Source organism: Mustela putorius, unplaced genomic scaffold (assembly GCF_011764305.1).
Source record: "Mustela putorius furo isolate JIRA1106 unplaced genomic scaffold, ASM1176430v1.1 tig00000145_pilon_pilon_pilon, whole genome shotgun sequence".
In the NCBI taxonomy this organism is placed as follows: Eukaryota; Metazoa; Chordata; class Mammalia; order Carnivora; family Mustelidae; genus Mustela; species Mustela putorius.
In genome coordinates, this window is record NW_025421294.1 from 40,324,938 (window position 1) to 40,349,154 (window position 24,217).

The following is a 24,217-nucleotide window of genomic DNA, read 5'->3' on the forward strand; positions in this document are numbered from 1 at the left end:
CCTAAACAGAGTTGACGGGCTGTGATTGCACATGCCTTGGGGTACTGTGTCCTGAAAGTTGAACTAAACCCCGCATATAGTCAGTAGGAATTATATTGCATACTGTGGGTATTCATTCATTTTTTTTTCTTTTTTTATTTCCAAGTTCAACTCTTAGGGGCCCTTCAAGACATCTAAATTTCATTTCAAAGGATGATTTGAAAAATGTGTATTGTTGCCATACATTAGATGATCGTCTCCTTCACATTTTGGTCTGACATTATGAATCAAACGTTGGCTTTAATGAAAGGGGACAGTGTCCTATTAGAGGAGGAGGTTATATGAAACAGGGTGTCATTGGATGCAAGTAACAGAAAAATCTCCACTCAGATCACTTTTCATAAGGTGTACAGGCTTCCCTGCTCTCTGAAAGTTCGCTTGAAGCCCACCATATTTTTATGAAAGGCCCACCTTAGTACCTGTTTTTGCTAACTGCAGGAAATCCAGAGAGGATTTTTGCTTTTACAAAATGGTGACTGCTTCTTTGCTTCATGCCACTTCAGCTTACCAAAGGCTTCATAGGAATCCTCTACTTTTGGATAGCAGGGAAAACCTTTACTTCACGCGATGGAAGTCTTTAGGTGGGGGATAACTCAGATGCAGGATATTAGAGCTCCTGTCCTGCTTCTCCATGGCTCTCTTGGTGCTCTGCCTCCCCCAGTGTGTTGACACCATTCTCTAACTAGGACTTAGATGGCTGTAGGACATCCCGGCTATCACATCCTAATGCTTGAATTTCCACCAAAACCAAGGTGTCATCTCTTCTCTAGGCATTTCTCTTAAGTAGTAAACATCCTAGAAGCTCATTAGTAGAATAGCTCTCACATGAAACCTACCTCGGCCAGTCCACTGATGATGTTACAGCCATCTTTGCTTGGAAGTGGTGGTGGAAACATACCCATTTTGTGAGTAAGACATAGCCATCCATGACGTCACCCAGTTCACATGGTGCAGCCGAAGGAACACGGGCCGTGTGGAGTCAGAGGTGCATTTGAATCCTATTCTTGTCACTAAATACCTGTGGATCACTTACCCTCCGTGAGCTTCACTGCCCGTTGGGTAAAATAGGAGTATGACCCACTAAGATGGCACACAGAGCACTGGGTAGGCACAGCTCATTCCTAACTCCCTTTCCACATGTGCCTTTTCATTGAGCGGGTCTTAGTGCCAACTTGCTAGCTAATACGTGCTTGTGCCTCCTAGGCTTAGGTGTCTGTTTTGTAATCCTATCTCCTAATTGATGTACTGTATAACGTATGATTTAATTAGATGTATGTGCATATAGCTATATTTGATATAATGTATCATAGGGATAATGTGTGTGTATACATATGTTATCTATACATTACATATCTACTCAATCAACAGTTACATATCAAGGAGCTCCTTTATGTCCCATACTGTTTCGGGCATCCCCGTGTTCTGGTTTAGTGCTCCTCAAAGTGTGGCCTACGGCTTTGCGGCAGTTAGCAAATTGTGTGTTCCTGGCCTGGAGCAGATAAGTGCAGAAACTGAGAGTAGCCATTTAGACACACAATAGCCTGACACTGCTAAGACAGCCATACCCATGTTTGTTCTTGTAATACTTCATTTTTGTTGTAGTCTACAAAAGGACTGGTGCATGAAAGATGGAAAATTAACACAAAAACAAAAACAGAAAGAGCCTGCTAGCCCTTCGTGGAATCACAGGAGACGTTTGCTAGGGCAGACACGTACCAAGTGCTGAGGTTTATTTGGGGTCAGAAGAGACAATTACAGAAAGTCGTTGAACAACAATGCAAAGACAACAGTGAGAAATAATGTCATGAGGCAGTCGTAAATGACCAGGTGCCACAACAGTGGCTGCGACAGCGCTTGCCCCAGATGCCCGTAGGGGGACGAGGTGTCTGGAGAGTCTTCCCTGAGCAGGTGGATGTGATTGGATTTCCCCTGCATCCCAGGCCTCCTGTCCGGGTCTGCTCTGTCCCTTCTCACTCGGCGGCCTGACGGGTTAATCTCCTGGCGAGCGAGGGCCTGTGAAGGAAGCTGGACGGAGTTAGATGTCAGACTGCAACGGGCCCGCACTAAATATCCCGCTCTTTTTCCTTGATGGGGCTTTGATGTCCGCGCGAGACACGTCAGATTATATGGGACGTCGTGTCATGTGTCAAATCAGTGTTGGGGCTCCATCCTGACACTTTAATTAGTACGCGTGGAAGGAAAGGATGTATTATTTTTCTGTTTCAAGGCAAAGACCCTGACACCCACTGAGAACTGTTAGGTTCTGCCAAAGCCCCTTTTAAAAACATAGCCTATACCCCCACTAGGATAATGACCAGAGCGTCAAGCTAATGAAAAGAGCCGTGGGCCGGGAGGTACAAACCTCGCTAGACTCCAGTCCACTGGCAACGCCTTGTGTGAGCTAGAGACGCCTCCCACGTGTCATCTTCAGCAACATAAATGCTTGTTAATTCTCGACCTTGCAGCCTTAAAAACTAGCTACTAATGCTTTCGTAGATCTCATCAGAGTATTAGGTGTTGAAGTGAGGTAATGCCTTGACAGGGCTGCAGAGGCCACAAATGATGCCAAATGGGCAGGGAAGGCCATGTAGAGGGGAGGGCAGCGGGGAAAGATGCCATTAGAGACCTTCGCTTTTAAGAACTGTCAGTTAGCAGCTGCTTACCCCACAGCTGGAAATACCTTCAAACACCTTGCTTTTCTTGTGCCCCACCAAGCAGGCCGGGGTGTCCAAGCTCAGGGACGTATCCTATCCAGAAAGGCGCCCAGGCGTGAACATAGCCCTTTGCTGCCCGTGAACGTGTACCCTGCGTAACGAGAAACCCGTGCCTCTCTGCTCCCGGAAGAAGGTCATCCAGCTTAATACTGGATGAAATCTCTGAATATCAGTAAGCTGCGTTCACTCTGACATCTAGACTCCTGTGTAATTAAGACCTCAGGTCTGGCGCTTGGTTGATCAGTGTGTCAATTCTCATTTACATAAGACTTTGGTTTTTCCCACATCTCTGCACAGACACCGCCAAAAAAAAAAAAAAAAATACTATTCACAATGAAAGGGCTGAGGATAGAGTTACACAGCCCATCGTGTCTTTAATCCCTGCTTAACATTTCCCTTAAAAAGAACATTGCCCTATTCGGAAATTAAACGCAATGTGTTAGTTGTTCTTTATGGAGAGTGAAGGGAGGTGGATTTTCCACTGATTTATTCTGAGCTTGAAGAACATCCGATTTCATGCCCTTTATTCAACTGGGAAGCAAAATCTGCTGCATAATTGGAGGGTGGTTTCTTCATCTGTGCTTCTAGAAAACAACAAGCTCTTCTCCCCCTCCCTGTAGCTAGATGCTAAAATCTGAGACCCGACTCAGAGATCCCCTAGGTGTGTTCCTCCAGTTTTGTTTATTCAGACTGCAGTCTGCTGGGTGTAACTGGATCCTACAAAGGAGAAAAGTGACTTCTGGGCTGCTAGAAACCGTCTTTCCCTCCCCAGGGGAGCTTTCTCCAGGGCAAGGAGCAGTGGGGACCCAACGCTCCAGATGCCTCTTCTTCTAACATTAATGGTTATGAGGCAGAAGCATTTATTGTTGCAACTCAAATGAGAACAAGGATGTCCAGGAGAAGTCTCACGAGACCACACATGGAGTTGGTTATATGACCTAGGAAACAATGCAGGCCTTCATTGTCACATCAGCGAAATGTACTCATCTGCAAAATTAGGGGTCGGGAAAGATGTCTAATAAAAAGGCACAGGGAAAGGAGGTTCTGGTCTGTATAATAGGATTCTAGGCTCTAAGGTATCTGTTATAAGCAGGAAGCCATATGAAAGGATGGAAATTTGGGGTTGCTTTCAAGGAGGCTCTGTCCCAGCTCTGTCACTTACTACTTCCTGTGTAACCTTGACCAAGGCATTGCACCTCTCTGGGCTTTAGATGCCTTGTCTCGGAGACAGATAGTTACAGAGCTCCCTCTGCAGTGTTGCTGTGAATACTAATGACATAAGTCTTTTAAACTATTTGGAGGAATAACTGACATAAAGTTAGCTCTCAATTCTTACCGCCTGTTAGTGGTAGCACCGCTCGCTATACATTATTTTTATCCAGATGGCCATTCCCCTCTGAGACAGAAACAGCAATCGACTCCCCTACTGCCATACAGTCTCCCCATATAGTCTGTCCTTGATATCTGGCCAATCCTAGCAGTCCTGGAAGGCACCCAAGAATCTGGGTCAATGCTTCTCAACCTGGCTTCACATGAGGATCATCCCAGGGAACTTGGAACAATACTGAGGGTTGCAGGCCTTGAGAGTTTTATTTAATTGATCTGCAGTCCAGCTGGGCATCAAGAGTTTTAAAAGCTCTCCTGATGATTCTAATGTTAAGAATCCCTGGGCCAGGGAAAGGTTCTATTAATTTTGATATTGAAAAAAGTTCCTGAAATATGAGTGGGATAAGCTATTACTTCCCAAGCAGAGTGGTTACCACTGGTGTTATGTGAGATTCTGTTAGATAATTCTTTGTATGTTAACAGAGTTCCAACTATTGTCATGTGAATTAAGAAAAAAATATTTCAAAGCGATATTCTTTAGCTTTAAATTCACTAAAACTCAAAGTGGAAAGGAATATATATATATATACATATATATATTCAATTTAAATAAAATATCAAGTTAATATTTATACATTCCTGGGTTTAAAAGTATGACTTTGGAACATAGATGACTAAGGCCTGGGAAATATGGTATGAAGCAAATATGATTACAATCATAATTCTGAGTAAATATGGTAACTCTAAAGAATCAAATTATTAAGTAGTTCTATAACTTTTATCTGTCGAAAAAAATAAAGGTAGATTTATGGTGGAATGTGCTGAAACTTCTAGCCCATCTAAAAACATAAACTCCTTGGTGTCTAGTAACTTTCTTTTGGGATGCAATTGGAGAGAAAAATGTTACTCCATATTTACTCAGAACTCTAATTATAATTACTTTGTATATACCGACATGGTTAATGATAATGGCATCCTGTATTTTAAGAATGCCTAACCATTTACAAAGCACTGGCACTTCCATTGTGTAATCAGGTTGCCTGATAACTTGCTGTGGTTGGGCCGGGGGCTCCTCCTCCAACTGGGAAAAACGATGAGGCCTAAGGGGTTAGTTAGATGGCCTGTCTCACGTTACGCGGATGACTTGTGGGAGGGCAGGACGGGAACCTTGTCATCTAAATCTACAGTAGAACTTTCTGTGTTTTACCCTTCTTGCACTTCTTAAGTCTTCCAGGTGAAGTTATAAAATTTCTCAAGGGCTCCTCTCACTGCGTGACCGTGGATCACCTTTCGGATCACTTGCTCCACACTGACGAGGACCGAGGTTTACTTCCAGTATTAGAAATTAATTGAAAAAAAAAAAAGAAAGAAATTAATTGGGCCAGTTACATCACCTATATACAAACCCACCTTGATGAGGCTCCTCGAACGTCTCTTCGCTTTATACTCCTGACCAACCCCACCTTTGTGTGGTCTGGACAGTAGCCAGAACCATCTTGGAAAACACGTCAATCCATCATGACATTCCTTATTTAAATCGCAGCGGTAGCTGTCCATTTTGCTTCGCAGAAATTCTGAGCTCTGCCCCACTTGGCACTCTAGTCCAGCTCATCTCCTGGGCGTCCCTCAAACAGGCCACACTCTTGCTGCTCCGTATCTCGACAGTGCTCTTCCCTGCAATGGGAACGCTGTCCCTCTCCCTCTCTGCCCTGCCAGTGGTTTCTCCATGGAGTGGAATTCCCTGACCTCCAAATTGGATCAGAAACCTGCCCCTGCCCTTCCCCCTGCCCCACCCCCCCGTTAATCCCATGCAACAGACAGATTTTCTGTAATAGCTCTTACTGTGATTTGGAATTATTTATCAGTGTGAAGCTCCATGAGGCCAGAGGAAGAGTCACTTCCGTGTTGGTGTCCTACCATTCTGGTTCCAGATCCTAGCACAGAACTTAGTACAGAGTCGCTGCTTAACCAGTATTTGTTGAATTTATGAACAGAATATGAAAAGGCTGAGGGGTAGCCTGCCCCCTCTGAGGACAGGGTGCCGTTGTCACCTCCTACACTGAGAGCAAGTCAGGGAGTCAGAAGTGTTTGCAAGAAGGTGAAGGCTGCTCAAGGCCACTGCAGCAGTATTCTCCTGAAGCTACCATCCATAGCTGACCAGTACTCCTGCCCTCCTGGGTACTCCATACAGGAAATGACAACTGACCAGTGGCTCCCAAGCTGCTTTTTAAAGGAAGGAACATTCTAGTTAAACCCAGGGTAGTACACCCAGAGCCCTGCCAGCCCCCTTTTCCATGGCTCCTCCAGAAGTTATGAGGCAGCAGATAAGAACCCTGCAGGTCTCAGAATGCAGTGTTAACACCACACATCTTGTAGAAAAATAGAGCCCCAGAAGTTAGAAATCTGTATTTGATTCCCAGCAATACCACTTTCTACTTTCTGAGCCAGTAAGTTGCTTTTATTGGACAAATTTTAGTTTCCTTACCATTAAAATAAGTATAATATTGCTTATCCTACTTAACCCATTGAATTGTTTTGTAGACAAAATAAGATAAAATGAAAATATTTTGAATAGGTAGAAGCACTTTACATTATTATTATTTGAGCCTGATATGATTTCTTCTCCTTAAGGGCTTTTAAATGAAGGAAGACACAGTGATTTTCATAGATACAAAGGCGTCCCAAAGACATAAACACAGGGAAAGAACAAATGCATTATTCATTAGTGTTATGGATTTAGGTGGGTTGTCAGAAAGAGACAGTGTTCTGTAGCAGGAAGATCTTTGCCTGCAAATCAGGAGACCTGAGTTTGAACCTACCTTGTCATCTAGTTACTAACTGTGGGAATCTGGTAGGTCGTGTAACCCCGGGAAGCCTCAAGCCCCCCACCTGTAAATTGCAGAGGGTATGAGAGTGGATAGGGAATTGGAGAAAGGCAATGATACTACAGTAGTTTGGAGGATCTCATGACACAAATAAGAAAGGCCTCTGGAAACAGCAAATTGCCTTAGCAATGCAAGGCATTAGTATTATCCGAGTGTTTGCATTACTTAGGCAAAAGGAAGTCAAGAAGTTTCAGGGAAGGCTGCCCAGAATAGCAAGGGAGTACCAAGAACGACTTGAGTAATGACAGAGAGAGGGCAGGTCTCGCCAGAGAACGTGTGCTTGGGGCGAGGGTGCAGCCTGGGACAGGGCTTATTTCCAAGGGACTGGCAGGACCCGCCAATACGGTGGGTCATCCCCCCCTTCCCAGGAGCTGAAGTGGCTCCTAAAAGCTCTGGATTACAAGGCGGAGGACAGCATCCAGGTGGGCAGAACGTGTTAAAAGGATCCCAAGTGCATTCAAGGGTGTTTGTTTTCGATTGGAAGATAAGGATTAACTGGATTAATGGAGCCTCATGGATGGAGAATGTGCAGACGCTAATTGCCCCTAAATTACAGCGGATTCCATTGGAATTGTGTATTCTCTTCTAGAAGCCTAACAGCGGCCCCTCCTTCCTCCCCACACAATGCTAAATGAACATGTCATTGTAACTGAGATGAAAGGCCATGAAATTTATTTTCCACTTCCCTCCAGATCTCTTGTTTGCAAAATACAAGAGGAACTAAGTTACTAGTCTAGTATTCAGTTTGTTTCATACCAACCAAAAAAAAAAAAAATGTATTCCAGGGATTCAAATTTCTGGAAGATGATTCTGAGCCCTCCTTCCTTGCTGGGTCTCTGCCACACCAGTGGCCTAAGAAAAAAAACAGTTCTCAGAGTTGAGCGTGCTTCAGGGTCATCTGGAGACCCTCCAAAAACACATTCCTAGGCCCTGCCCAGCACTCTCTGACTCAGTGGGTCTAAGGAGGTCCCCCAAACTTGGATTTGCTGCAAGTTTCCCGGTAACACTGATGGGGGCGGTCCCAAGACACAGTTGAAGAACCACTGATCCTGGGAAAATCAAAGTATTTTTAAAAACCTGGTCAAAGAAAAAAGAATGCAAACTTCAAAATCCTGGGGATGCATCTTCAGGGAAATGGAGGTACAACCACTCAGAACTTCAGAATGATTCATTTCCTGGGTCAAAGGTGCATATTCCCTTGGATTTTGTAAAGCTTATGGGATAAACATTCCTTGCAATGCATGAGAGATGCAAAGGAGCCTGGGAGTGGGGCAGGTGCTTGCTGGTGGGCCCCACTCGTTCCCCCTTCACTCTGGTTTGCACACCTTTTCTCTGTCAATTATTGTTGTCAGCCAATTTTGGTACCTCCGCAGGCATCACAGCTCCAAGCCCCTGAACTGAACTTAACCCTCTGCCTTAACTCCACCAATATATGTCCAGTCCTGTTCCACATGTATTACTTTTTCTCTGCAACACTGGCTCAGGCTTGGGCTACTTTTGCTAATGCTTCTAGAACATTGCAAAGCACTGGACAGTGAATCAACAGATTCTGGGTTTTAGTTCTGGTCTCCCATCTGTCTTACCATGTGACTATGGAAAGAACACGCTAAACCTCCGGGCATGATTTTAGTCATCGATTAAAGGGGAAAGTCTAGCTAGATGAGTGGTTCTTCCCCTTTAGGGGAAAGTGAAAATTGAATATATAGACCTCTTCCCAGGAAAACGCACATGTGTACGACATGCAAAATGTTGCTTACAGTTGTTAGACTGCGTAAATAATAGTATGGTAATAGCAAGCGATAATAATAGTGGGCATTTATCAAATGCCAACTTTATGCCAGACTGTGCAAAGCGCTTTACATCTATTACCTTATTTAATCCTTGCAACAAACCTCTGAGGTCGTCAGGGCGCCTGGGTGGCTCAGTGGGTTAAGCCTCTGCCTTCGGCTCAGGTCATGATCCCAGGATCCTGGGATCGAGCCCGGCATTGGGCTCTCTGCTCGGCAGGGAGCCTGCTTCTCCCTCTCTATCTGCCTGACTCTCTGTCTACTTCTGCCTACTTGTGATTTCTCTCTCTGTCAAATAAGTAAATAAATAAATCTTTAAAAAAAAAAAACCTCTGAGGCCGTCAGACCCAGCTTCGACTTGAGAAGATCATGGCAAAGACCAGAAGGAATGCATCTCAGGTCACCCGGTAGGAAGCAGCAGAAAGGGGATTTAAGGCCATCTGCACTGTTCTGAAGCTGGTAAATTCCTCTAGATTAAGGAAGGGACCCTGTTCTAGGTGATATTTCAAGTTCCTGAAGTTCTGATGTCCCAGGATTTGCATTTTTTCCCCCAAGTCCCAAGAACCAACATTGGGAAAATGGCCCATGGTCTACTCAAGGCTTTTATGTATCAGAGGTGATCACAAAAGTTAGAATTTAAAGGTGATTTGGGGTTCAGACTCAGAAAAGTAAGTCACTTCTCTCTTTTGTGTTTGTCTTAAAAACGAACGCTTATCACAGCTTCCAACCACAGGCAGCCGCCTCTCAAGGCAAGGGAAATACCCATCCCGGCTTGGGCAGGTCAGTGATGTGACAAGATAAAGGGCAGATCCTTAATGAAAACCACTCTGCCTCCTGCCAACAAAGGAGTTTTCTTGGTGCATTTCAAGTCCGCTAACACCTCTTCGCAGATCAATGGCTTTTCATAAATGCACCGGGAGATCTTTGAACCACTAATGCTTTAGGGGCTGTTTAGGTTTGGAGTCCAACTGTTTAATATAACTCTCCTCCAGGTCTGGCTCTACTGAAAGGTCTCAGGAAACAAGGCGGGGGATGTATGAAAAGCAGAACTGCCATGGCCAAGTGACGTCCCCCCACCTAGGCCTCCTGTTTATACAAGCAAATTGGACCAGGCTGATTACTTGCAGGAGGGGAAAGGAGGAATGAAATGACATGCGGGTCATGGTGGAGAGTTGAGTGAAAAGGAATCAGATTAAAGGTGCCTTTTGATTGGAGGGGAGCAGGTCATTTGCTTGAGGCGGGGGGAGCCAGTGATTGGATTCATCAACAGACAAGGTCACCCACAGATGAAGCACTATGATAAACACCGCAGTGTGCCTGGGAGCCACGGGCCAGGTTTCCTGTGTCCCCCGGAAAATAGTGCCACTTACTTTAAAACTTCTTTCAGCACTTAAGCTAAAGGAGGGATCTTGTTCAGAAAGCGGATGATCATTGGCATCAGGAGTTGTGACCCCAAAGGGCTTTCCTATGTCTAAAGTGTGCCCACCCCTGCTTTCCCAGAGCCCTCGGTGAGGTCATAGTAGTAGCTGGCATGTCCTGAATGTCCCCCAGCTGGCACTGTGTTCTGTCTTGACCCCATGGAAACCTCCAGCAGTCCTGTAAGGTGGATCCTCTGCTCTCATTACTCCACTTTCAGATGGGGAGTCTAGGCAGATAAGCAACTTGTCACATCCATCTGGGATGGGAAGAATCTAGAGCTCTCCCCCTCTTTGCCACCAGACTGTGTCTACCTGTGTGAACAGGATCCTGCATCATCCAATGTTTAGTTCATTTCCTCCTAAAGATCGAGGACCTAGTGATGATTTCATGTATCTGCTCATTTAGATGTCAGGTCCCTTGACGGCACAGACCATGCGGTCCTTTAATTTTTTGCCTCCCACCACAGTGCCTGGTAGAGGAGCCACCTGGTCCCTATCTCATATTTTTGAAAAGTCCCTCTTAAAATCACTTTAGGGTTACGTGAATTTTTTATCCTGATTATAATATTAATACAAGTTCACCACATAAGATATTGCTTTAGGCACCAAAATTTTATAGAGACAAAAAGAAGAAATCCCCGGAGGTAACAGTCATGAACACATCAGTATATGACCTTCTGCTAGTCTCTTGATGTGTGTATGCACATAAAGATACAGCTTAAATGGGATTGCACTATGTTCATTGTTTTAGAGCCTGACTTTTTGCTAACAACATATCACGGATATCTCTGCCTTTCCATAGTCACAGATCTTCAGTTGTTTTTATGTCCTAGTCATGCAGTGTCCCACTGTGTGGCCGTGTCAGCATCCACTTATCTGTCCTAGTCATGCAGTGTCCCACTGTGTGGCCGGGTCAGCATCCACTTATCTGCCCTTGGTGGGCTGGGTGCTCCCTGGTATGTGCCTGTCCGGGCAAGACGCTGCGAGCACATCTGCGCAGACAACTTGCTGCTCCTGTATTTCAGTCCTTGCTCTTGGCCCTGCTTCTTGGAAACTGCACTCTCCTAACAGTTGCTGGGATCCCAGTTCTAGAAATGGCAGAATATATAAGTTGTCTGTTGCAGGATGCCTTGGAGATGTAGACAGTCCAGTTTCTAATATGAAAATTGGGCTGTGGCATTGCCCTTAAAACAGAAGGAAGTCACAAGGGCCCACTTCTGCCTCAGTCCCTCAGGAGGTTCTTGTCTCTTCTCCTGTGAGCGCTCCATCCCTGGACTCGCTGCAACCTGGGGCTCGTAGCTATTTCGAGAAATGCCCTATCTGTGAAATTGCTAGGGACAGCTGATAAACCCCGGGGTCAAGGGTTAATGAAAGCCAGCAAGAGCATGGGGAGAGGGGGGTCAGACTGAGGATCTGGGAGTTTGGGGAATGAGCCACTCCTGTTTCAAGTTCCCCGGGCCCAAGTACATCCTGAGGAATCACAGGTGACCGAAGCTGTGTGAGGACCCAGCCAGGTGTGAGGGTGGAACTGGAGGAGCTTCGGGGCGTTGGTAGTGAGAGCTAGTACAAATGCAAGCCCCAGAAGCCCTATTTATTATTTTTCATCAGCTAAAAGAAGGCAATTTTTAGATTTAGATTTTTTTGATGAGCTGTCACCATGGTGATAGGATTGGAAATTCTTTTTCTGACAACATTGCTGTTGGACCATTTGTTGAATTATTTGCATACTGTGACTCTAGGAGGCCCCCAGAGCTGGGTGCTTCCCTCTCTATCCAGCCATCCCTTGGGTTCTTTGCCACACAGAGGTCCATGTTCCTACAAGCCTGGGCTCTGCCAGGTAGGGAGGAGATTCCTGGATCACCACAGTGCATCCTATAGAAGGAACTCATGAGAAAACAAAATCAAAGACAAGAAAAGAGTGAAGAATTTACCATCTGTTCCAGGGAAATTTGAGTCTCTCTACTTTTCTCTGGACCCCCTTGGTTGGGTGTCTTACACATCACATCTACATAATCCACTGCAGGGCAGAGGTGCTGGAGGAGACGTGCAGGAAGTATGACCTTCCAGAATGATCCAGGCACATAAGAACCCTGAGTTGCTGCTTCCACTACTGGGCTGGATCTATCTGAATTCACTCCTGTTCTTCTTTCAGTGATCATTTCTTTAAGATTCCAGATGGATCCAAGATAATTTTTCAAATCCTCTTAATTCTCTGACTGATTTCAGAACTGTAGCCAGAGAAATCCCCTCTTAACATCCTTTTTTGATTTGGGGCCAGCAAAGGAGGACAGATTGCATTCTGAAACTTCCAGCACTTTTTGCCCTCACACTTTCAGACCTCTTCTCTGAAAAAAGCACCAGCCCCACTAATGAAGAGCCAGGTCCTAATGAGAAATAGAATCATTGCACCAATTGTCTTCTACTCCTGTGAGAATCGGATGTGTCTGGAGACTTCAGGAGTCACCGTTGCCCCCTCCAGGCCCTTGGCCCTGTGATAATTCTCTACACCTAGGTAGGAACTGCTTGAAACTGTACCTGTGTCTTAGGTCTGTGCCTTCTCTTCATCTCGTCTCCTTCCCTGCACAGCCCTCCCTCCACCCCTACCCCCCCCCCACAGAGCCCACTCTTCTACTACTCTTCTTTAAAGACAAGTAGGGGGTGGTTTATTCTGGGTAGCTATCAGTTTGCTTCTGGAGGATGGGTTGCATGTGACAGCTTGGGCAAGGCACGGAGCCCAGGCTGTTTGTGTCACACTCCGTTCCCAGTGACAAACACTGCTGCTCGCCTCCCTGTCCAAATCTGATAACACGTATGTTCTCCCAATTCCGTGCTGTTGCTCTGGAAACGGAAGCAGCAGCACGATCTAGAGTAGGATTATGGCTTAGTCAACCTCAAAGTCTCACAGCCCTTCTGGCAACTTCTGGCAGGAAAAGTGTATCCTCTCCCACTGCCCAGTGACCAACGGCTTTCTCCCCCTGCTGGGAAGGTCTGACTCCTGAAGTTAGAGAAGGTGTGTCTGCTCACAGCTCACATTGGGGGAGTATAATTTATTAGAAGACTCAAACTTGAGAATCTCAATCAAATCCCAGCTCTGCTGCTCACGAGATAAGGCACAATAAGCACGAGCTATTTTCACAGTCCCTTTGAGCACCTCTGTTCCTCCCAGGGTGGACTGGCCATCCCGTGGTGGGGGAGCCTAAGTGTTTGAGACACAGGAGGCAGAGTGAAGATTATAGACGACAACCATGAGAGAAGGTAGCTAGGAGTGGGAAGGAAAAAAAGGGAGGGTGGTAATGAGGAGGGGAGAGAGAGAGAGAGAGATTGAGAGAGAGGAGACTTCCCAATGAGCTTAGAAGTCCTCTAGGTTCCTAGAAGCCTGTAGGGAAAGTTTACTGTGCCTCCCTTCTCAATGCCACCAGCCTCCAACCCAGAGGTCCAGAACTACCTCTAAAGAACATAGAGGCCCTTGAAAACCTTTAGTCTCATAAGCATTCTTTTTTAAATAAAAATTGCACCCCCCCCATTTTTAATAGAGCCCTAAAGTAATACAGCTTTTTTTTTTTTTTTTGCAATGAACAAAACATTTTTTATTATAATGGAGTAAATGAAACCCCAAGGCCCTCTTTGCTGAGGAACTGCCTGCCCGGATACCAGCACGTGGGCCTCAAGGAGGAATTCACCCCGAGGTCCTGGTCCTCAGGACCTTCTGGTAAGGCTCACTGACATTATCCATGCCTACGTGCATCTGGACATTTGTGCAGCTCTGCACCAGAAGACAGGCACTCAGAGTGATCAAAATGGGGCTGGTGCTACTGTAAATAACTAGATGAAAAAATTTTCAGGAACACACAGAAAGAAGAGTGTGCTCAGATAATGGAAGCTAGAGCTTCCCTTTCCTTAGGCACCTTCATATAGGCAGAGAACATCATTTTAGAATGGGCATCACCAGTAGTACCACTAGCACTTTCACCAACAAGGTGATGTGTTTCTGCTTAGGACTTGTTCACTTTGGGCTCATTTTCTTGTGGAGCAAAGCAGGGCTTTAAGCTTGGGTGGGGTGGGTTCCCTCTCAGTGTGCTTCTGTGTTTAAGCATAGAGCTCTTACTCTGGTGTTTACTTGTCATGCGTCTTGTTCTCCTCCACTACGGCAAGTGCCAGAGAATTCTGTCACCTTTACAGACCCTGTGTTTCATCTAAACAGTGAGAGGTCTGAAACCGCTTCTTATATCTACCCGTTACCCCAGACACATTTTGTTCAACAGGATACCCTTAGATGCAAGAAACATTGGTCTCTGGCTCACATACAACCTTCCATTATTTTCAGCAGCATGATTATTTTTGTACAAGGCAAACATAAGAAATACATAGTGGATATAAACTCAGTCTGCAAATACCAGTATATAGAACAATTTCTCACACATGCCCACTTTCCATAAAAACTAAATCTTCGGCACTTCTCCGTCCCCCTGCCCCCTTTCCCAGGGCTGTGTCCAAGCTCCACAGTATTTGAATGATGCCCACAGACAGGAGGAGGTGATAGGCATCTAGTTCATGGTACTTAACTCTGTCTACCTTGGCATCCAATAAGACAACCATCTCTCTTCATCCAACTCCCTTCTTCCCTGCAATTCTGCCCAGCACAGGAAATGATCCTTTTAAAAGTTCCTTGCTCCTCAGAGGCTCTGGGAAACTCTCAAAGACTATCTTTCCTGCAAGGCTGCTAATTGCCGCCATGAATCCATTCTTCTCTAAGGCTCTTGCACCAGGGTAGAGCAAAGGGAATCCTGAGAGACCTGACCACCTCACGTGTTTCCACCTGGCAGAGGTATGTCTCCTCAGACCCCCAGCTTCTCTCATTCCCCTCATCCCATCCATGTCCAGTCCTGGTACTTGGTAGAGAGGGGTTAAGAAAGGGGTCTCTACCCTGTGCCCCTGTGTCTCAACTCCCTTCATGATCCTTTTAAATATTTTCCTCAGAAGGAAAAATCTTTGGATTTTTGCTAATCCTGACTAATCCAGTATACCCCAAGTATGCTCGGGGCTTGAATCAGCACTGTCCAACAGAATTTTCTATGATGGACATGTTCATTATGGTATAGCCACAGCTACATGTGACTGGTAGGACCAATGAACTGGTTGTTTAATTTTAATCAACATAAATTCAGATAGCCACACACTGGACAGCACAGGTCGAGATTTTTCAAACTTAAAAGCCAGGAGTTGATGTCTTTGTTCTCTATATTGTATAGGACAGTCCATCCCTAGGGCAAAGTTAGGCTATCTCCTGAGTGTTTGGTTACAAGAAAGTGTATGAGTATTGGTGGGTGCGACATGGAACATATCAGTTATTGCTTCAAAGTTTTCTCCCACCATAAATAAATAAAAAGTCATGCTGGGCTGATTCAATTAGTAGGAAGCCCAGAATCTGCTCGTCGCCCATCCCTTAAACATTACAGAAGATCCTGAGGCACTTCTGAAGGATCATAGGGGTCCTTGGAACTTGCTTTGGAAATCACTGAGCTAGTTATATCTAAAATCCAGTCTGGTTCTGACATTTTCAAGATGTAGACTTGTTTTGATGAGGAAGTCATGCCTTCCAAGGGGTGGTGACTTGTCTAATTTTTGCAGGACAGATCTGAGAGCCAGGTGGGCCACACCTTATGAGAACTCTTTCCCCTATACTTCTTAGTGTTCTCTAAGATTTCAACCTTGATACTAGACTGTTCCATCTCGCCTGGAAATAATTATTTCTTGGGGGAAAGGGCAAGTCTCCTCCTCTAGCACTGTGTGTGGCAGGGCACCTACCAGTCATCAGTGAGGGGAATAAATTCATCATGCTGGCATTGCAGGATGTGCGGAGTGCCCTCGTATAAATGGTTCCTGCAACCACTGTCCTGATCTTCCTCTACCCTTCTCTTGCCCCGTAAACAAGTAGCAACCCCTCATTCCCCATCCTGCTTTTGAAGATGCTAAGGACTTCACGCCTTAACTCTAATTTTTGAAGGTTTTTTTAAAGATTTTATTTATTTATTTGAGAGAGGAAGAGAGAGAGAGAGAGCGCACTCCTGAGCAGGGGGAGTTGCAGAGGGAGAGGGAGAAGCAGATTGCCCACTGAGCAAGGAGCTCAACATGGGACTCGATCCACGGACCCCGGGGCATGACCTGAGCCTAAGGCAGATGATTAACTGATGGAGCCGCCCAGGAGCCCCTCAGCAAACTTTTCATGCAGAAAGCCAAATAGGAAATATTTTCAGCTTCGCAGGCCATATGGTCTCTATTGCAAATACTCACTTGTGCCTTGCAATATAAAAGTAGCCGTAGACAATATGTGAACAAAATGACATGACTGCATTCCAATAAAACTTTATTACACAAACAGGCAGCAGGCCAGATTTAGCCTGAGGACTGTAGTTTGCCAATCTCTTTTCTAGACCTGGGAACGCACAGAATGGGAACATTTTAGACTACTTGCAAAGAACTGAAACAAAGTATGTGCATTTTCTCTGGGTGCTGGAGGCAGCAGAAGAAAATGGATTCAGAAAATATAGTTGTTGTTGAAGGACGTATTTAATTAGTCCTTTATAAAAGAGAAATGTTTTCAGCTGTACTTCGAAGGAAAGCCATGATAGCTATGAAGAGAGCATTTATTAAATATGTAGATTTCAGGATTCCACTCTCAGTATTTTGGGACAGGGCCCAGGAGTCTGCAATTTTGGCATTATCCTCAACTGGTTTTAAGTAAATGGCAGAGGTGAGGAGACCACAATTTGCTAAATACTGCAAAGCCCTTAGGTTTTGTGATGCTCATGGATGTAACAGTTATGATATAATTATGGGCCTTCTGAGTTCATAAGAAATAAGATGCAACGTACAGACAAATTCACTGATCTAGGTAAACCTAATTTTCTTTTTCCTTCAAGGAAGCTATCAGAATGTATGGAAGCAGAAGTGATCCTACAGGTCTTTCTAATTTATTTTTTAACTGAATTAGCTTGGGACTGCAATTAGGAACAAATTGCATATGGCGCAACCCACAATTGGTTGTGAAGCAGGGAGTAGAATCAAGACTTCCAATGAGGCTGTGACTGGCTGGCAGCTTTGTTTTTTCTAGGCATTCCACCACTTGCTTCCCTCCTCTGATAAATGGCAACTCCCAGATCTGAAAAGGGACAGTGTTTGCACCAGCGAGAGAGTCACAGCCCACAGTCGTAGAGAATGAGTTGACACAGTTGGGTGATTTCAATTCCTAACACCGTGTCACTTCCCTTCCCCTCTCCACCATTGCAGCTCAAAGTTGTCTGAAACAACCCGTCACTGCCTCCCCTCCTGCTGCCCAGCAACCCTGAGTGGGAGAAAGGCAAATCAGCTTGGGAGAATTCACAGTGGCCCAGGTGTCATTGTTGGGTGCTAATGGGCACCCCCGCAGAGAGAGGGAAAAATGCGCTCTTATATGACCTTGAGAAAGTCAGGGCAGGAGTGCCCAAGGAAGGGAGTCCCTTATGTCGGCCCATGTGTTCATGTTCCAAAGATGTAGTTTCAGTAGAAGGAAAAAGACAACTGCCTCTATAACACTGCATGTTAATTAGACTTAAAAAAAAAAAAAAAAAAAAAACCACACAGACAAGTTAAAAACAAACAAACCAAAAAACCCTGCAGGCCCAAAAAACCCTAAAGAACGAAGACTGCCGTGGAACCCTCTCCTTTCCCCTAGGACCAGCAATCACCCACCTCCGAGTGGGTGCAGATGTTTTCAGTCCCTTGGTCAGAAGACCATAGAGCACCAAGGAGTGAAGCACAAATCGGTGTGTGTTTCCACAGTTGAGCACTCAACTCAGAGATAAGAGGAGGGAGAAAGATAAATTACTCTTAAGATTTCTTTCTCTAGTGGAGGATGGCAGTGCTGCACTCAGATCTGATTTCTGGGCACCGGAATTTGCCCTGAACTGAGGTTTCTCCCCCGCCCGCTCTCAGCTGTCTGTCTATAAAGAAGGTTGCCCAAGCCAACCCTTTTCTTCAGTGTAGTAGCGTGGATGTGCCCTGGGGTCACGGTGGGGCTCCCGCACTGAGCAGCCCATCTCCCTAGAAAAGGCCGTTTTCATTTCATTTTATTTGGTGCCCTTTGCAGCAACCCTTGGATGAGTTTGATAAAATGCATACATTCAGAAAATTCAAAGTGGAAGTCACCTTGCCTTGGTTCATGCCCCTCATGCGGAGGGGGGTGGGGGTGGGGGCGCTCAAGGATTTCCATGTAGATAGGAACCACCTTGCGAGCTGTAAAATTGTGGGTTATGGAGAGGCCCCCCGCCCCCCCACCTCGGGGATTCTGACTCAGTCGTCAGAGGCGGGGCTGAGAACCTGCATTTATACAAGCTTTCTAGATAATTCTAATACAGATTTAATGATGCTGGTAATTCTGAGACAAGTGGTATAAGTGGGAAGCATACAGGATTGGGGGGAGAGAGGGGTGTTTAGAATTGTTTTTTGAAGCTTTACAGGTAGAACCATAACCTCAATCTGCAATAAAACCTGGCAGTCTTACCAGCTTTGCATTCAAAAAGGGCTTTGTTTTGTCCAACTGGAATGTTTCTCCAGCTTAAGCCCCGTTTCCTTTCTTTGATCCCCATTGGCTCCAGATTCCTTCTCTGACTTCTCCCCATGTGAGCAAATAAACCAAATAAAACTTCAGAGCTGCTTCCCGACACCTAGGCATTCCTTAGGCTTTTCTTTCTCTTAGTCTCTTTCTTCTTTTCCTTATAGACAAAATTCCTCTAGAATACCCTCTTAGGACTGATGATCCATGCCATTTTGCCACCCTTCCTAGTTACTGTGACAGCCCACGCCTTTGAGATCGGCCATTTCTAGGACAAGTTCGGCCCCGCTGCTCTGCAGAGGCTCGTAGGAAACATTCGGCGGATTTGGAGGCACTGGCTGTAGATGGTGTGCAATTTGGCTTGCCCTTCCCAGCCCTGCTGCAGGCAAGGGTTGGCATAAGCATTACGAATGTCCCCCAAGGTGGCTGCTTTCCTTTCCTTAAAAGCTTCTTTTGGTGAGAGCCTCTGGCGCCTTGCCGGGTCTGTGCCTTTCCAGCCCCATTTCATGCCCTTTCAGGCTCTTCTCGGCTTAGTCCTTGGCTTTTCTTTGTTGGGCACCCCCAGGGTCTGGTGTGGGCTGGGTCATTAGGAAAGAGCAGAAGGAAATGTCCCAGAAGAGTCCAGAAATAGGGATGGGCAAAGAGGAATTACAGATGACAGAGCAGCCTCATCTGCCTCTCTCAGAGTAAAGACTGCAGACATCTCTAATTCTAAGGCGGGTCCTACTGTGTACTGTCATACATTTGCATGATTTTTCCAAGGTAAGATTAATAGAACTGCAGATCCACAATGACTTTCGAAGGTAGATTGCAGGACAAGTCCACGGTCGGTGCCAAGTTTCCCAGAAAATGTCAAGAAGTGGCCATTAAGCAGTGATAGTTTACATCACAAGGGACAAGAGAGTGTGATCACAGACCAAGTTGCACTCAAACCCCCTCCTGGCCATGTGACCTCAGAGAGGCCACTTACACTCTCCAGACAGTAATAGCCAAATGTGGGAAAACATCACCACCAATAACAAATGATGTTCATGGGCCATTTACTACATTCTTAATGTTGTGTTAAGTGTTTTATATAATTTTTAATTGAAAAAACAAACACCAGTCCTGTAAGGACAAATACTGTTATTTGACCTATTCCACAGATGAAAATATTAAGGTGCAGAGAAGAGCAGAATCTGTGTGACCAGTAACATGCTCTTAACACTGCACTGACATCAGTCTCCTGTTTTATTATGAGGACTGAATGAGGTGTGGATGAGGAGTTTAGCACAGTTCATAGATACAGGGCTCAGCCAATGATAACTACATGTGTTGTATGTGCTTAATGGATGGTTCATCCCCAAATGAAGTGATTTCTCAATTTATAGGAGTATAGTTGCACTTAATGAGGAATGATGATATTATGTTCTGCTACACTTGCACATTATCCATTATCATGCCCTTTCCTAGGAAGGCTTTCCAGATCCCCAAAATTCCCTCCTCCCATACCATAGTTGCTAGATTTCCCCCTTTCACTCTGTCTTGATATCTGCAACAGAAATGTTGCAATTCTGGGGACACCTGTTTCTGTGTTTGACTCAACTTCTTGGTGCAGTGGCTAGATAGATGTATTGCTCTGTACTGCCAGGAGTTAAGCAGGAGCCTTGTTTTTGCTGACTGGCTGGTATGTATTATTTAATGCTCACCAGGAGACTTGGGGCCTCGGAACGAAACAGTTGAATCAGAATTATGGGATATCAGCTACTCCAAACCTTGTGAAAACAGCTGCTGATTTGCTGGCTTTTCTGGTCAGCTACTGGGGGCGGGGGGAGGTCACAGGCCCCTTTGAGGCAGTTGAAGAGGACTTGGCCAAGAGGAAGAAAGGAAAAAAGGCAGAAGATGAGACAGAAAGAGCAAGGGAGAGAAAAATCAAAAGAGCATAGAAAGAAAATAATGTTTGCATAAAAGTATAGAATTTTTAAACTGGAAGACCCTTAGGGAATACCTGTTTCCATGTCTTAATTTTATCAATGAGGTTAGAACAGTCTAGACAGGTTATTATACAGAGTTCCACAGCTACTGATTCGGTATCACTTTTGGACAATCCTACCAAAAACAAAAACTGTTCTTTCCCGTCCACATGTGTGTGCATGCACGCATATTGCCAAACTCTGGCTTCTGGAACCCCACGGCTCGCTGGCTGCTGACACTCAGAATCCCAGCTCCCTTTGCAGATGTGCCTACAGCCATTAAAGGCACACCTGCAGGAGTTCTCCCACCAATAGACTGAGGGTCCCCGGGAAACATGCCCTAAACCTGCCCTAGTGGGAGCATTCCACCCTGAGCGTACAAACAGCAGCCCAGGAAGGGGCACATCGTGGTAGTTGCCATGACGGTGGCAGGGGGCAGGGGGGTGGCAGAACAGAGCAACTTCTGTCTTGTTCTTTCACAATGGAAACTTCACACTGGGGCAAATATATCTACTTGTTGAGAGTGTTGCTTTGTTTTTGTTTGGTTAGTTAGTTTGCTGTTTGATTTGCATGGATGTATAGCCCTCCTCAATGACCAGGTTTTGCTGTAAGCCTTTTTGGAAGTTTTGTTCTGTAACCTACAAGGTCATTACAGCCTCAAGGTTGCTTCTTAATCGTACTGCAAACACAGCTACCCCTTCTTCGCAGCCCTCTGTACACAGAACACTGTTGCCCAGCTCAGAGGAGCCAAGGAAAGCGTTCATTACCAGGTGAGGGAAACTAGCTTGACATGAGTCTTGAACCTGTCCTTTTCTGTTAATCTGTTTTAGACTTAAGTCAAAGGAAAGCCCAGACTTCTGTTCTCTCTCCTCCCCCCTATCTCACCAGGCTCTCTTGCCCCCAGTGCTTGAGATTTCTTGGCTCTCTGCAAATTTATACTGACTTACCACCCTGTGTACTTAGATAGCCAGGCTCTCAGCAATCGGGGTTCAGCACAGTCACTAGGTACAGTGAGACAGAGGACGCAGGAGAGAGGATATGTGCAATATACAATGGCTGGTGACACTTATGAATAAAATGACTTTGAGTTACTCAGGCCTTGTGTATGATGTCAGAGAGTATGGTGAGTCCATGTGTGTGTGTCATAAAGCTTTATGACATCAAAAGCAAAACAGCATAATTATCCTCCCTCCCTCCCTCCCTTCCTTCCTTCCTGCTCTGAGCATTCTCTATACTCCAAGCCTCAATGGCAGGCAGAACTCGAGATTTTTGTGTGGCATTATAGAAGTCTTTTACCCTTTTCCCTCTCCCCCTCAGTACAAACTACCATGCGCCTGGGCTATGGCATGAACAAGACAGGTAGAACTTCTCTTCTCGGGGATCTGACAGTCTAGGGGCAGCAAGCAAGCACAAGTCAGCAAATACAGACATGAGAGGCTTTGAGCTAAGTGATAGGAGGTCATAGAAAAGGCTGATGTGCAGAGGAGACAGGAGGCATGGGACCTTATATGCAGAGGTCTGGGGAGGACTCTCTAAGGGGTGGACACCTGGGCAGAGACCCAAAGGAGTAGAAGGAGCCAGGCTTGCTCCAAAAATATTTGTCACCCAAGGAGCTGCCTTGGGCCCTGGCTGCCCTGGCCTCCCTGTCTAGCGAGGGTTTAATTCCATGGGGGGCTTTGCCTCAGAGTGGGTTTGAGGAGAGGTCAGGCAGCCCCTGAAAGCAGAGTAACCAATCTTAGGGATGAGCCGGCCCTTCATAAACATCTGGGTCCTTTGAAAAATGAAACCTGTGGTCTGGTCCCCCAGAACAGAGGAGTCAAGTTTCAGTTGTAATCATTAAACCAAAAATTTTCCATTTTGCAAAATTTCAGCTTCCCCTAGAAAAGGGGTTTCTTGCCTTGGATCCTGGAGGCCCTGGTGTGCTTACCTCCTGCAGATATTGCCTGTCTGAGTAATGTTGGACATGGAACCTTAGTGGCGAGCTCACGAGATGGTAGGGTAGAAGCAGAAGCCCCAGATGTTGGATGCAAGTGGGTGATGAAAAGCGTGTGGGAGGTGAGGACTGGTTGCTGGGTTGTTAGCATTCAGATTTGTGAGCTGTGGCTCACATGATGACATCACAGAAGGAAGGGACGACTTGTGAGTCCAGGAGCAAGGACATGGCTTTTCCTCTCCTCAGTTCCCACGTAGTCAGCAAAAGTTCCGCTGAACACAAGATGGAATGATGCAGCAGAAAGATAGACAGCGTCTGCAAAAGACCCCCTGTTCATAGCTCACAGTTTTGGCACCTGCTCTGTGCTAGACACTGGGGTAGACAACAGACATGCATTATTTTCCTTAACCCTCACCATAGGTGACACAGTAGGTCACAGTACTTGTCCCATTTTATAGATGCAGAAAGTGAGACTCACGGAAGTGAAGGAACTTGCCCAAGGTCATCCAGGTCGTATGCAATGGCCAGGACGTACCCTGGGCCTCACTTAAGAATCTGGATCCTCTCTATTCTTTTTGGTTGTGCTTCGCTGCCTGTTTGCTTAGGCACCAGACCTGACAGAGTAAGACAAATGGGAAGAGGTGACCTACCTTCCTCAAGACATTTTCTGAAATGATTTCTAAAGAGATGTGATATGGGCAACTTTCCAGAACTCGCTCAGTAGTTAGTTGTTTAATAGATGACTAAGTGGGATTGGAGGTGGGGGCGGGAAGCAGGGAGAAGGAGAGACATGAGTGGAGAATGATTTCCAAGGCTGGATCTTTTCTTTATTTGATTGTAGTAAATTTTAACAAGGCCCTTAATGAAATCCCCGGGCTTAGCAGAGTCTCTATGTTTGTAAGTCACTGGCCCCGGGGCGGAGAAAGGGAACACGGAAATCTGGCGCAGAGTTTAGTCCTGCTGAGCTGTGGCCCATTCAGGTGAGCCAGCCTGGTCAGAAGGAGTCCCGGGCTCTGAGGGCATCACTCCTGCCCAGACACATCAACCAAGAGTCCTGATGTTCGCGCAGGAATAGCCCCGGCTCCTTGGAGGACTTGTCAGTGGCTGCCGGTTGATGAGATGTTTGAAAGAAATTCTCAGAGACACTTATCATGGGTCTGCTGAGCTTCATGTCATGGTGCTTTGGAAACATTACAAAATAGATATTGGGTAATCATCGAAAACTTGTCTCATTTCCCAATCTATAAGATGCCCTTTCTCACCCCCCAAAAATGACTTCAACCAACAATGAGGAGTTATCGTTGTTAGTGTTAATAAATAATATTGTTAGTGGGCAATAAAAAGTAAAATAGGACAATAAGACTGGTTTCCATCTTCCAGCACTTCAAAAAGAAAAGAAAGAGGGACGCCTGGGTGGCTCAGTTGGTTAAGCAGCTGCCTTCGGCTCAGGTCATGATCCCAGCGTCCTGGGATCGAGTCCCACATCGGGCTCCTTGCTCAGCAGGGAGCCTGCTTCTCCCTCTACCTCTGCCTGCCATTCTGTCTGCCTGTGCTCGCTCTCTCCCCTTCTCTC

General features: G+C 45.8%; 1 protein-coding gene and 1 long non-coding RNA gene across 2 annotated transcripts in view; one reads left to right on the plus strand and one right to left on the minus strand.

Moving 5' to 3' along the window:
* The window catches only part of SLIT3 (slit guidance ligand 3), a 588,228-nt gene that overhangs the window by 249,457 nt on the left and 314,554 nt on the right, over positions 1–24,217 (plus strand). The window lies entirely within an intron of this gene.
* On the minus strand, positions 1,743–22,885 carry LOC106004831. Its single transcript, XR_001177877.2, has 3 exons — positions 22,639–22,885; positions 5,287–5,408; positions 1,743–2,052 (listed from the first exon to the last, which is right to left on the minus strand). It is a non-coding gene; the product is annotated as an uncharacterized LOC106004831 (long non-coding RNA).